Source organism: Oncorhynchus nerka, linkage group LG27, assembly GCF_034236695.1.
Source record: "Oncorhynchus nerka isolate Pitt River linkage group LG27, Oner_Uvic_2.0, whole genome shotgun sequence".
NCBI lineage: Eukaryota > Metazoa > Chordata > Actinopteri > Salmoniformes > Salmonidae > Oncorhynchus > Oncorhynchus nerka.
In genome coordinates, this window is record NC_088422.1 from 65,967,697 (window position 1) to 65,983,255 (window position 15,559).

The 15,559-nt window shown below is 43.7% G+C and overlaps 1 protein-coding gene across 1 annotated transcript in view; it reads left to right on the top strand.

Moving 5' to 3' along the window:
• Positions 1-15,559, top strand: part of apba2b (amyloid beta (A4) precursor protein-binding, family A, member 2b) — a 70,605-nt gene that overhangs the window by 19,453 nt on the left and 35,593 nt on the right. Inside the window, exon 2 of the mRNA XM_029639025.2 lies at positions 1,419-1,467. The gene's annotated coding sequence lies outside the window, so the exon portion shown is untranslated. The remainder of the gene's footprint in view (positions 1-1,418; positions 1,468-15,559) is intronic.

A 15,559-nucleotide genomic window follows, 5' to 3' on the forward strand; every position in this document is an offset into this window, starting at 1 on the left:
GTGTGAACAGCCAAGCAGCAGAATCCTCTTCCCGTGCTGCCTGTCAATTGTCCATCTCCTTCTCTCCCTCTGCTCCGTCTCCCCATTATGTTGCCAGAAGAATAGAGCTACTTAATGAATCAGAATATTTGTTTATTTATTTTTATTTCACCTTTATTTAACCAGGTAGGCCAGTTGAGAACAAGTTCTCATTTACAACTGCGACCTGGCCAAGATAAAGCAAAGCAGTGCGACAAAAACAACAACACAGAGTTACACATTAAACAAACGTACAGTCAATAACACAAAATAAAATAAAAATAGAAAAATCTATGTACAGTGTGTGCAAATGTAGAAGAGTATGGAGATAGGCAATAAATAGGCCCTAGAGGTGAAAATAATTACAATTTAGCATTAATACTGGAGTGACAGATGTGCAGATGATGATGTGCAAGTAGAAATACTGGGGTACAAGAGGGTAAGTAATAATATGGGGATGAGGTAGTTGGGTGTGCTATTTACAGATTGGCTATGTACAGGTACAGTGATCGGTAAGCTGCTCAGACAGCTGATGCTTAAAGTTAGAGAGGGAGATATAAGACTCCAGCTTCAGAGATTTTTGCAATTCGTTCCAGTCATTGGCAGCCGAGAACTGGAAGGAAAGGTAGCCAAAGGAAGTGTTTGCTTTGGGGATGACCAGTGCAATATACCTGCTGGAGCGCGTGCTACGGGTCAGTGTTACTATGGTAACCAGTGAGCTGGGATAAGGCAGGGCTTTACCTGTAGAAGACTTATAGATGACCTGGAGCCAGTGGGTTTGGCAACGAATATGCCAACGAGAGCGTACAGGGTCGCAGTGGTGGGTAGTATACGGGGCTTTGGTGATAAAACGGATGGGACTGTGATAGACTACATCCAGTTTGCTGAGTAGCATGTTGGAGGTTATTTTGTAAATGACATCGCTGAAGTCAAGGATCGGTAGGGTCAGTTTTACAAGGGCCCGTACTCAGTAATCACATTTTTTTTGCCTCCTCTCTTAAATGTGTTAGTGCTTTGGTTTGTTGCTAATCTAATGACATACCAGTTCCTTTCAGGAGGCTCCCTCCAACCCAGAGATACGTTCAAAGTGCTCTTTGTTGAGTGCATTGGCATGAGGATCTGATCAGCTGTGACAGGAAGCACCCTGAGAGCATGTGCTCAACTCACCTGTTAAAGATTGGGCTTTTTGGGCTTCTCATCTTTATTTGTGCGGTGTTGCTAAAAAAACAACAATTTGGAAATCTTGCTGTGAGTGGTGCAGTAATGATGTTGTTTTGACCCAAAAGCCAGACTACTTTATTACCAAGGGATTGAGGGAGGGGGGGGGATCAAGACTTTACTGTCTGAGCTGAACAAGTTGCCCCTTCGCCATACTCAGCCTTGTACTCTTTTTGTTTCAGGAGTGCACCTGGGAAATAGACCACATCATCCACCAACCTACAGCTATTGGTGAGTATTGTGCCTATTTTGGTGTTTCTGCTTTCCAGCATTAATGGGTTTCATTCTCATGGTTCTTATAGATGTGTTGCTGTTGTTTAAACTAGTTGGCTTTATTAGATGGAAAGGTGGGATCAGGTGCACATCTCAATGACAACGGGTGCGTTTAAAAAGGTGGTCAGTAGTCCTATCCTCTGTCATTGAATGTGTTCCGATTAAGCTAATTAGGGGCGGCAGGTAGCCTAGTTGTTAGAGCGTTGGGCCAGTAACCGAAAGGTTGCTGGATCGAATTCCCGAGCTGGCGAGGTAAAAATCTGAACAAGGCAGTTAACCCACTGTTCCCCGGTAGGCCGTCATTGTAAATAAGAATTAGTTCTTAACTAGTTAGTTGTAAAACATTTAAAAATTAGGCCTCCTGCAGGGGTGGGGGCTGCGATTTAAAAAAATATAGGACAAAATACACACCACGACAAGAGACACCACTACATAGAGACATAAGACCACAACATAGCATGGCAGCGACACATGAAAACACAGCATGGTAGCAACATAACAACATGGTATCAACACATGTACTGTCAACTGTGGGACCTTGTATAGACAAATCATGTACAATCAATTGAGTTTACCACAGGTGGACTCCAGTCAAGTTGTAGAAACATTTCAAGGATGATCAATGGAAACATTTTTATTTCCAAACATGCTAAAAACATGTTTTCTCTTTGTCACTAAGGGGTATTGTGTGTAGATTGGAGTTTTTCAAATGTATTTAAACCGTTTTAGAATAAGGCTGTAATTTAACAAAATGTGGAAAAAGCCTTGGAGTCTGAATACTTCCCGAAGGCACTGTATGTGTATTTTAACCCAATAATGTTTTGAAATGAAGTTTAAGCTGCCTATCAATCATTGTTTTGCGACCAGTGGACAGTCATGACAGTCATGCGCACTTGCAACAGCTGCATAGCGTGGATCCCAGCCTATAGAATAAAAGTTTGAGTGTGTTCCTTCCTACCTTATAAACTCCTCCATGGTATTGGGCTCCATACTTTCAACAACTAGTTTAATTTAAGGAGACCACGACTGGTGCTTTTATTGCTCAATCGAATTTGTGCTGATTCAAAACAAAATATCCATAGGCCTAACATACATATGCTCAAACTCGCACACTTTTGACAGACTTAAAGGGGCGTTATGTAGTTGCCACATTTTTCAGACTTATAAATTAATAATATACTGTATGCTCATTGATTCTTAAAGAATATAAATGATTAATGCCTCATTAGCTTAGTTCAACTGTCACACCCGCAGGATAACCCAAAATATAAGCTTGTTTTAATCCAATGTTTGTAAACATTGTAAATGTAAACAAACGCTGTATAGCCTCCAAAGCATGGTTGAAACAATACTTTTGATATCATGGATGGTCAGACCTTGTATCCATAGCTCTGCCTATTCATGTGAGAGTGTTTACAGGCCCATCCCTCAGCTTTCTGATTCTGATTCATTAAGTAGCTCTATTCTTCTGGCAACATAATGGGGAGACGGAGCAGAGGGAGAGAAGGAGATGGACAATTGACAGGCAGCACGGGAAGAGGATTCTGCTGCTTGGCTGTTCACACACACACACACACACACAATGCTGTCTCTTATAGAAACACACCTCAGGCGGTGGGAACGTGATTACAAATGATTTGTGGACTGCAAATTGACCAATAAGACCAAACAGATATAATATATGACTAAAATATTATCAGTTCCAACCTTGCTTACATTTGTATATAGTCACATACAGTATACGTCTCTGTCATGTGTGAGAATACCTTTGGAACAGATTTCCAAAATCTAAATCACTTGTAGCTGATTTGCTGGTGTTTTCACAGTATTTTATGTCTAGCAAGTAATAAATACACTGAACAAAAATATAAATGCAACATGTAAAGTGTTGGTCCCATGTTTCATGAGCTCAAATAAAAGATCACCAACATTTTCCATACACACAAAAAGCTTATTTCTCTCAAACTTTGTGCACAAATGTGTTTATATCCCTGTTAGTGAGCGTTTCTCCACTCCCAAGATAATACATCCACCTGCCAGATGTGGCATATCAAGAAGCTTATTAAACAGCATGACCATTACACAGGTGCGCCTTGTGCTGGGGAGAATAAAAGGCCACTCTACAATGTGCAGTTTTGTCAAACAACGCAATGCCTCAAGTTTTGAGGGAGCGTGCAATTGGCATGCTGACTGCAGGAATGTCCACCAGAGCTGTTGCCAGATAATTTCATGTTCAGTTCTCTACCAGAAGCCTCCTCCAATGTCATTTTAGAGAATTTGGCAGTACATCCAACCAGCCTCACAACTGCAGACCACGTGTAAACCCTTTTGTGGGGAAAAACTCATTCTGATTGGCTGGGCCATGCTCCCCAGTGGGTGGGCCAGTCTCCCAAGTGGGTGGGCCTATGTCCTCCCAGGCCCAACCATGGCTGCGCCGCTGACCAGTCATGTGAAATCCATAGACTAGGGCCTAATGAATTTATTTAAATTGTATTTTTATTTTAAGATTTCCTTACATGAACTGTAACTTAGTAAAATCGTTGAAATTGTTGCATGTTGGGTTTATATTTTTGTTCAGTATAAATACAAATAAATAAATACAATTAGTATTTTTTTGGCTCAGAAAACTTGGGGGGCCAAATAAAATCACAGGCCACTAGTTGGGGATCCCCGCTCTATTGGTATCCATTTAAGAGGGAGGATATCCAGCAATTTTACATCACCCACATCAGAATGTATGTCAGAACAGGGAGGAGAGTACTGTTGCTAGAGATGGCTTTCATCAGGCCTCCCGAGTGGTGCAGCGGTCTAAGGCGTCACTACAGACCCGGGTTCGGCCCCGGGCTTTGTCACAACCAGCCGTGACCGGGAGTCCCATAGGGCGGCGCACAATTGGCTTCGCATTGTCCGGGTTAGGAGGAGGGTTTGGCCAGGGGGTCACCTGCAGGCTGATCACGGTCGTCAGTTGAACAGTGTTTCCTCCAACACATTGGTGCGCCTGGCTTCCGGGTTAAGAGGGCGGGTGTAAAGAAGGTTTGGCGGGTCATGTTTCGGAGGACACGTGATTCGATTTTCGTCTCTCCCGGGCCCGTTGGGGAGTTGCAGCGAACTAGAGACAAGATCTTAACTGGATATCATGAAAAAGGGGGTAAAAAAATAAGAGATGACCTACATCATGAAAACTGGAACCACCTTCTCAGTTACAATTGCAATAAATCCAACTGTTAATAGATTAGATTAATTTAGGAAAATGTATGTTACATATCATTGTGTAGCATCAGATCAAAAACAATCAATGTACCCCTCGAAAACAGATACTAAAACAAACTATTGAAGAAATCTACCTGCAACAGAGCATGCTGGGAAATATGACAATACATAGTTTTATCTCTGTGTCTCTGGTTACTCTTAGGGTGTTTTCACACATAGTTTTGAGCTACAGTTTGAATCAGAGTTCCACCATTTGTCACATGATATATTTTTGACACATTGGTTTCACGTTGCCAAATGTAAAAACGAACAAAAATTCACAAACAAAACCACGTTTCAATGTCAGTAATTTGTTTATTGGACAAAAATGCCGTAGTTAAATCCATTTAAGATGAATTATCATGAAGCGTCGCTGTGTGTCCCAATCTTCATATGACTTTCTCTTTGGTCTTCTAACAACATGCGGGAGGAAACATCGCAATAGCACCTCTATCTGCGACGTGAGTAGGTTTACACTCAGAAGGCTATATCCCCCGTGTAGCCCCGTCTCCCCTAATCTGCATCAGATGCGCTCATAAATGTGCTGGTACTCACAGAATGTTTCAGATATATCAACTTTGATCAAATGCTCGCAGTCAAACAAACAATAACAATAATAATGTGGGGTTTGGTCCTGACAGCGTTCTCACCTGCAGCCAATCACATCAAGGTACAAATTGAATCGGACCGAGACCATCCTTTTTGAGCAAACCATGGTGTTTGTTTATTCCGGACCCGAGTGTGGATAGTGTTCACACCATTCCAAACCAACCAAACTAAGGGGATAAACTCACTAGAGTTCGGACAAAAAAGAACCAAACAAATTTGGTGTGAAAGCCCCCATAATGTAGTGAAAAGTACTCAGTCACAATCAACTCCAGTTATCAATACTAAGTCCAGGGACCATATCAATCTGTTGAGGGTAAAGATAACTCCAAGTTAATTTAACTTTAAATGTTTTTACTCTGCGATTTTGAAACTCTCCTTGATTGACTGTGTATCCAGATGTGTGACATGTGACCATAAAGAACATAATCAGGACAAGTTATCCTATTTACATGAACAATATGATCCGGGTGGTGAAAATCTCTCTCCCTATTTCCATCTTCCATATTTCTGCTCGCTTTCAGCCAAAAAGCCCATGATTGATTGAGCACTAAAGAGGATTATTATTGGCTGAAAAGGAGAGGAGCTGTTGTGGGTTGCTTGCTGTACCCATGGAAGCAGAATGGCTGGCTGTGATGTGGCCCTCCAGAAGGCTGTGTTTCTGAGCCAGATAGCACTGTCACGGGTCCCAAGACTCTGCCTGCCTGTCCACTCTCTGTTTCTTATCCCGTAGGCCTATAATATCCTCTCAAATAGTCCCTATCCGTCTGCACGTCACTGATAGTGTATGGGAATTGCATGCGTGTTATGGGGCCCATGCTTCCATATAAGACACATTTTGGGATGACTGCATTTGGCGGCAGAGTCACTGTGTGTTTGGTGGAGTCTTATCTGTTGAAACAGTGCTTTTACAGATCATGATTAAAAGCTTGAATAACCGAGGAGATGGCGGACATCAACATCTAACTAGTTGAATCATTAAAAGCCATAAGTGTAAACTGAGGATATGCCAGTCACTATAATGATACGTTTCTAATCCTCTGTGCATTCCATGCCAAGGAATCGTATGGACTGTGAAGTGTGGAAAGGAAGTGCCCTGGCCTGTCATCGTGTATGCTGTTGAATATGGAATCAATTCCTCCCATTTTCCCAAGGAATATTATTTGGGATGACTCTAAGGAGAAATATACTTCTTGAAGCGCCTATGCCCCTCTTCATTGTCAGTTTTTCAAAGGAACATTTTTCCTTGCTGACTATTTTAACTTTGTATAACATGATGTGTATGTCTTGAGCTGGCTGCTGTGTGTGTGTGTGTGTGTGTGTGTGTGTGTGTGTGTGTGTGTGTGCATATATTCATCCATTGGGTGTGTGTGCTGTCTTGCATATCCTCTTGCTTATAGTCATTTAGGCAATTTAGTCTCACTGAGGACACATGTTGTATCTAAATGAATTAGATCCTCTGGGAGCAGCGTGAACAAACAGGAGGATAATTTAATATTTCAGACCATGCAAATCACGTCTGTTTTTCTGTTGAGGCAGAGGCAGTTCCTGTTCCATAGCCTGACCGCAGTTTGCAAACACTAATAGGAGTAGTGGTGCTCAGGGGCAGTTGCTAGTGTGGACATTAAAGTGTGTCTAAGTTTACTCAACTGAATAGAGGGTTTATATGCTAATTAAAACCCTTCAGCTGTAGCCCCTTTAAACTAGTTGTGAATAACAAATAGATCTCCGATTTAAAAATTCAGTCGTTCATTATCATTTCTACCTGTTTCGAAGCAAATATCCAACGAACACCCAAGCAAAGGTGCTCTCGCCCTTTTTACAATGCTTGTAATGTCAAGGTCCTCTATTGTTGTGAACCATGAGGTCTTTACCAGATGTGGTGATGGCACGACATACATGCCCAGAAGGGAAGCTGGGTTTATAGAGGCAGACTGAATGGCGCTGCAGAGCTTTGTGATATAAGGGGATTGCAATCAGAGCCCAGTAATCCATCCATCCAGACCTCCAGCATCATCAGTGGATCAGAAGCAGAGCTACAGTATGTCTGGCCAGAGGGGTGAGGACGTCACTTGTTTGCACCAGGGACTCTGTAGTTCATCACGTTTTTTCATCACAATCTTTAGTGCTAGGGGACCCAAAATGCACGCTCTGATGTGATGCCTTGAGATGGTTGGGCAATGTTAATATGCCACCACCTCCTCTGTTTAAGCACTGCTGCTGTCGCTCCTGTTTCCTTCCTCATTCGTCACCGTGCCTTGCCTTCCCTCGCTTCGTTTTGTTCTTCTTTAATCTATTCTGTGTTTCATCCCAAGATGTATGACTCAGCCAATTTGAGATGCTGTGACTCTCGGAGAAGACGATGCATTTTAAAGACAATGGTGGCAGAGTGAAACACAGGCTTCTCTGAGAAACAAGTGGAACCTTTCATCCAGAATCCCCTCCAAACTGGTGACAGCAACAGCAGCAGCACTGAGACAAGACAGATACTGAGCCGTGTGCCTAAAGGGGATGGGAGAGCTGTAGGGCCTTGAGATTGATCTGTCTCTCAGTCTCTTTTGTCTGCGATCTGTCTCCATGTCTTCTGTTTGGATGCTATTGAATAGTTCAGTGTTTGACTTACTTCTTTCACCCTGTCCTGTGCGGTCTTGTCTTCATGCCTGATGGTCCCTGCCGTCTTCTTCATTGGCACTTCCCCGGTGTTTGCAGGTTGTAGTTATTGCAGTGTCGTAAATACTGGCTATTGGCTACAGATGCTCATGCACACTGACAACTCTGGGATAAGCCATTAGAGGCCCCTGCTGCTAGCAACCTGGTGGAGAGCATGTAGTGTCTAGACCAGGCACCCAGAGTCTGCCATGTACATCAGAACAAAACAAAGCATTGCATGACTGTCCTGGACATGCATTAGCACACCTTTGATTCAGGAATCTGGGTACTGTTGAATGACTTTCCATTAAAGTAAGGCATTCTGTTCCTACTAGCACAGCTGGCAGGGAATGATGGAGATTGGAGAGGTCCCAGAATAACACAGGGTTTGCTAAAACACCACCCCTTTCTTAAAATAGCTTTGAATCATGCATTATTCGTACTGGGACTGCCGGTGCTGTCAAGCAGCATTTTCTGCGGTGCTTATTGTCTCCCCTTGTTATCTTCAAGTCCTGCAATTTGAAAAGATTCCCTGAACTCATTTCCATAGCTTTGTGTTTGTTATTGGGTGACTGATGACTCCCCCTTCTACAGTGAAGAAACATTAAAGAATGCTTATTAAGTTCATTCTGTTTCTTCTCTTCCTCAGTGTTAGAATTGGTTGTTGCTGGCTGTTGCCGTGCACACAGGGAGAGCGAGAACGTGGCGCCGACATTCCTCTAGAGATGGGGAAGTAGATTCCAATCTCCCAGCCTGCCTCTCTCTGTGTCACGCTGTGTCCCCTGGGCCCACTAAAGCGTGAAGGATGCTTGGAGGGGGGCGCTGACAGGTCCTCCAGAACCTGCCACTTTGTCAGTAGTGATGCAACAGCCGCACACACTAGTGCTACACATGTCCCTCTTATCGATCAGGATCGATATCTTCAGCTAACAGGGCCACACCCAGAAACAGAAGAATAACATTCACAAGAATACAAAGCCACAAAGACATGCACTCACACTGATACACACAAAAAGAACCAGGCAACCATGGGCTGGGCTGATAATAGAATCCCTGGCTCTTCCTCCATTTTTATTTTGTTCTTGTTGATAATGGGCCATTCTCCTGGATGATGAATGGTTAAGCCTCGGCCTCTCTAATGCCCAGCGGTGAGAACTGGAAGGGCCAGTTCACTCATCAAATGCACAGATGGTGTTTCGTGTAAGATGTCAGGGTTCATGAGCTGTGTGTGTGTGTGTGTCTGTGTGTGTGTGTGTGTGAGATATTATAAGATGTGTGTAGGTACGCTTTTCTGAGTGTGTGTATGATGTGAAGGCTAATGAATAATTCATCCCTGGCTTTCCATGTGGAGGCTGTTAGTGACTGAAGTCAGGAGATATTTCTTGTGTGGATGGCTGCTACCAAACTGCAGTACTGGGCCCAATCATTACTACTGTGGCTGTGGGTTTGATAAGGGAACATTTACTGTCCTCCCCCTCCTCATATCGCTGGGTATTGAGGTGTCATCGAATACAATGAACATCACTATTTTCAATGACTGTTATTAACATTATTTTCCCCAACCCCTGTCAATTCTTTCTCTCCTATTCCATCTCTTTTCTGCATATGAATGCTTTGCTCATTCCAAACAAACCTCTGTACAGTATAAAGGAGAAACTACAGTGACAAGGCCCTCCATATACAATCAGGTCAAACACGTGTTACTATTCATAAACATTCATTCCGATCGACACACATCACACAACAAATCCATGCCAGGTTATGCATACCTAGTACACTATGAGATGTGCTTTGTACAGATGTAGGATCTTAATTTGAGCTAGTTTGCTACAGCAGGAAAATAATCCTGCAGCGACAGGAAATGTGAATTATTTGGTGGATAACAATTAATGGACATTTTTTCGTAAGGGAAAATCAAGTCTAAAATGTCAAAGTGGAAATTACAAACTTCAGAAGACTTGAAGGGAATTGATCCTGCAACAGGGTGATCAAATTAAGATCCTACACCTGTACTATAAATCACCTAGCTAATGGTGTTTCCAATCTGTGTAATGCAATTTTTTGAATAGCGTTCGCTAATTGGCAACAAATCAGTGTGTTAACTGCTATTTTAATTATTTGTGTCGAACTATGTATTCTCCAGATGAGCGCTACTGTCTCTCTCCTCTGTCTCACACCTCCTCCTCCTCTCAGTACATCCTTCAGTGCTCTCCAAGGTCTATTCCATTGGCTTCCCTAGTATGATTTATGACCATCCTTGCCTCTAATAGGCTAAAGCATGGACCATGCCGTGGTGGAGGAAATGTGTGAAATGGCACTGATCACCAGGGGATGATTAAAAGGATAATGAGGATTTGTGATGCCACCTGTATAGCCTACGACTCCCCATAGTATCAATATGATTGCAACCAGCGATACTATGACACGTCAAAACATGTTGATGTCACAGGTTAGTACACCTTTTGGGCTATGAGGTTATGGTTGTATGCCATATTGCTGTAGGCATATCAATTTGATTCTCACTTTCTGAGCAAATGTCAACGAGTTGGTACATAGTAAGAAATGCTCATCTAGCTGAAACTGTATGGTGTATTAGAGCTGAGAGGTCAGGAGTTCTGGGGCAGATACAGCAAACTAGTGCAAAAATAGTTTGCTGTATCCCCCCGTCGCCAGCTGGCTGTGGCTGTGGTGACTCAGAGGTAGTCTCAGATATCCTCGACCTTGGAGAAACGTAAGCCTATAGGCAACGGCACAAGGTCTGGGGAGGCTGTCAGCTTTTCTCTGACATTTAGAAAGAGGAAAACATTTTTACAGGGTGGGAGATGGGGTGCTATGGGTTTGTTTAAGATACTCTTTGAAGAGGAAAGGGTTTCAGATGTTTTCGGAAGATGTTTTCAGGGGGAAGCTGGTTCTACCATCGGGGTGCCAGGACAGAGAAGAGTTTGGACTGGGCTGAGGAGGAGCTGCCTTCCCGTAAGGGTGGCAGGGTCAAGAGACCAGAGTTGGCAGAATGGACTGCCTGGGTTGGGGTGTAGGGTTTGAGCATAGCCTGAAGGTATGGAGGGGCAGTTCCTCTTGCTGCTCCGTAGGCAAGTACCATGGTCTTGAACTGGGACGGTTGAACACCAGGCGGGTTTCAGCGTTCTGGATAAGGATGTTGTAGAGAATGCACCTGTAGGAGCGAGTCACTGCTTTGATATTTGTGGAGAGGAAGGTGGGCCCACATCCAAGCTGAGATATCTGCCAGGCACGCAGAGATGCATGTCGCCACCTGGGTGTCAGAAGGCGGGAAGGAGAAAAGTAGTTGACTGTCATCCGCAATGATAGGAGAGACCATGTGAGGATATGACGGAGCCAAGTGACTTGGGGCATAAAGAGAAGATGAGAGGGCCTATAACCGAGCCTTGGAGGACACCAATCATGAGAGTACGTGGTGCAGACACTGATCCTCTCCATGTCACATCTGAGTGGCGCTTCCCCTTAGAATTAATTTCAAGGCAAAACCAATTATGAAGAGTTAAGATCCAGACTGGACATGTTGGTTCTCTTCTTCTTATTCTGCTGCTCTCTGTAACAAATCAAATGTTATTTGTCATATGCGTCGAATACAACAGGTGTAGACTTACTGTGAAATGCTTGCTTACAAGCCTTTTAACAAACCAATGCAGTTTTAAGATAATGAGAGTTAGGAACATATTTACAAAATAAACTCAAGTAAAAAAAGTAACACAATATAATAACAATAACGAGGCTATATACAGGGGATACCGGTACAGAGTCAATGTGCGGGGGTACAGGTTAGTCGAGGTAATTGATGTAATATGTACATGTACTGTAGGTAGAGTTAAAGTGACTATGCGTAGATAATAAACAGCGAGTAACTAGTGTAAAAAAAATAAAGGGGGGCAGTCAATGTAAATAGTCTGGGTGGCCATTTGATTATTTGTTAAGCAGTCTAATGGCTTGGGGGTAGAAGCTGTTAAGGAGCCTTATGGACTTGGACTTGGCATTCTGGTACCGCTTGCCGTGCGGTAGCAGAGAGAACAGTCTATGACTTGGGTGACTGATCATTTCCTCTGACACCGCCTAGTATAGAGGTCATGGATGGCAGGAAGCTTGGCCCCAGTGATGTACTGGGCCGTACACACAACCCTCTGTAGCACCTTACAGAGGTCATGGATGCCGAGCGGTTGCCATACAAGGCGGTGATGCAACCGGCCAGGATACTCTCGATGGTGCAGCTGAAGAACTTTTAGAGGATCTGGGGACCCATGCCAAATCTTTTCAGTCTCCTGAGGGGAAATAGGTTTTGTTGTGCCCTCTTCACAACTGTCTTGGTGTGTTTGGACCATGATAGACCGTGCCTATAGTAATTAATTAATACTGCACCATTCAACTGAGTACATTATGTGTATAAGTGATTCATGTGAAAACTGTACTGTACTGTAGACTATGTAGGAACTGTACATGATTTCAATTTCATGTTTTTTCTTTATCCTAAGATATGGAAGCACTCCCAAACACTGGCCTAATCCTCCATCAAACATGATTAAACTGAGGTTATCCTTTCTGAGTCCCAGCCACACATTTAAATTTCCCCCCAAAAACATTTTAAAAAAGCTAAGCAAACATCAAAGCAGAAGTGTTTATATATTGTTTGACCAAGCCTCTTTTGGTTTTCCTTCTAAAACTCTTTTGCTGCGTCTATCCTTGTTACCATGGGCTTAGCGTCTCCAGCATGTTACGACCTACTCAGTGCAGCTGCTCAAACCCCAGATGGCTGACAGGAAAGACCAGATTTAAACATGCGACTGCAGTGACAGCTCTTTGTGTGTGTCTGTGTGTGTGTGTGCGTGCGTGCGTGATGCAAGTGACAAAGATGGAGTAACCAACAAAAAGCTTTAAAATAGAGAATAGCGAGAGTGAGACATACTGAGTAAAAAATAGCGAGAGAAGCAGAGATCAAAACATAGCTGGAGACAGGGAGGAATTATCTGGTAGCTGCCACTGTGATTTTCCTTTCACTCTCTGATCCTGCTCCCAAGTGCTTATTCAGAAACACACACATTCATTTTCTTGACAGTCCTCTCAAGGCCAATGTCAATTTTTTTTACTCCTCTTGTCTTGAGTCATTTTGAGGCCATCTGTAGCATACATTGTGCCCAGTGTCAGCAGCCTGGGAGGGGGTGGTGGTGGGCTGTGGGTAGTGGGGGGTCCTGCCCAGGGCTCTGTGTGTTATTGTTGCCCAGTGGTCAGAGGTGTCGGGGGGCCGGGTGACAGTGTGCCAGGCTCTCAGCAGGCTACTGTTCACTGTGGGTTAGTGTGTGTGTCTAAGCCATACTCACTTCTCTCCCCAGCCATCTGTGGTGTGTGTGTGTGTGTTACAGGACAACAGGTGTGTGTTTCCGTATTGCTGAAATGATGATGGACCTCAGCTTTTACAACGGCACTTCCTCTCTCTGTAACGATGATGAGCGCAATAAACCAATAGCATGTGTGCTAATAACCCTGTTCATAACAGCCATAACACCTCAGTGTATTCTCCTGTGTTCTCTCTCTGGCTCATCTGCATGGAGGGGATCCAGCTGGCAGTAGCAGGCACCGATCAAACCTTCCGTGTTAGATGGTCCCCAGTACCTCTCCCTCAGGGGCCATTATGCTCTGTGTTCAGCACCGTGGAGCGGAGCTGTCGTCAGGCAGACTTTAAAGAGCACCGGAGTTCTGTACAGATAGGTAACAAAGACATACCCCCTTCAGAGGAGCAGTGGGATTTACGGTCACAAAATGACCACACCATACCATCAATGGTATAGGAGCAGCAGAATGTAGATGGGCTAAATAATTATTATTGGTATGTTAGTTTCAGCTCTGATCTTTGGCCAGCCTCCTCATCCGTACCCTCGGGGTCCTTTCAGTCTTCTCTTACTCTGCAGACATTGAAAGGTATTCATGATACTGGTTGGCTCGCTGTCCATCCGGGAGATTAGCAGGTGCTGCAACGCCCAAGGTTGGCTCTCAAGCACTGGAGAGAAAAAGCTCTGAAGACTTAACTCAACTGTGTATCTGGCAGGAAGATGTTGGTCTTAGCCAAGACGCTTCAGTTTGTTAGTTGTGTCCTTCAGGGAATTAATTAAAACCATTATACTCAAACCTACTTTCCTCTGAAAGGTTAATTCAACCTTTTCATTCTCCCTTCAGGTTCCCAGTAACGAGTTGGCCACTCTGTCAACCATGTTGGTGTTAAGGTTGGAAAAAAGCCTGTTGAATACAAATACAATTAATCAGTGAAGTGTCTAGCACGTCAATGAAGGAGCGATGCGTTTGAGGTTGCAGATCTAGAGTGAGGGTAAAGCACGAGGGCTTTGTGGTGTGGCTGGGGTCTATCTCAGGGGTGATCTGACTCATGAAAACAAAGAGTTGCCGTGGTGACTGGGAGGAGGTAGGCGTGTCAGGATCCTGGCGGCAGTACCAGGAGGACGGACGGGTGGGCAGAAAGACAGGAGGGTTGGGCTGGCTGCTTATGTTAGGGCCTCTCCTCTCTCCCTTTCTCCATTTCTCTCTCTCTTCTCTTTGTCTCCTTCTGTCTCCCCCCCCCTGCAGTATGTGGGAGGCTGGGGAGAGAACACTGAATCGCAATAAAACTGAGAGATGGAGCCTTCCCTTTTCTCGCTCAGCACAGACACAACGGCTTTCTTATAACTATGTGATAACAATACATCACTAGTGATGTAAAACCTAGATTGAACCACAAATGATTATGGTAGTGTAATATAACCACACATCCTTTCCCAGATAGATAGAGAAGTGATTCATTAATCCAGCTACAGTTACTGGCACTAAGGAGGTGACTTTACCGTGGCTGTAATCAAGGACGGTGACAGAATAATAAATGGATATGGTGAGTTGGTAAAAGACCGTGAAGTCAGACTGGAGGCTCATTCATTAAGGAAGGAGGGAAGGGCTTGTGCACATCGTAAAGCTGTCGGAAGGGAGAGAATAAGAGTTCAGTTTCACACTTTGAGCCCAAACTCTGTGTTCGATTTAGTGTCAGGTAGGTGGCTCACAACACTTAGTAGGGTTGTCACGATACCAGTATTGTGATACTCAATCTTAATGTTGGAAACAAGCAGCCTTATGTTGTCACCCAGAATCACATTTATTTTCCAAGCTATAATATGTTACATACTGTAGGTTTTTAAAGGGCCAAATAGTTTAGTCTGCTTTGTGTTATTCTTTTTGTCATGGAAAATCCGGTATCGTAGTATCACCATACTAGTATTGTGATGACCTTAGCACTTAGATTGGACAGATTTTCAGAACCTCAAGAAGTTTGGGATGTGTGGTGTGGCGTAGAGAGAACAAAAGATCACTTTTGAGAGGAAACAGTCTGTTTTGTGGGAAAAAAACATTATGGTCTTATTTCTCTGAGGTGTAGACTGTTGAGTGCCCTTTACCAAAGTAGACTTTAATACAAAGTACAATTTTACTCTGGAAGTGGCAAGCAGAAGGTAGCCAGGACTTCATCTTTAAAAGGAAAATATTCCTT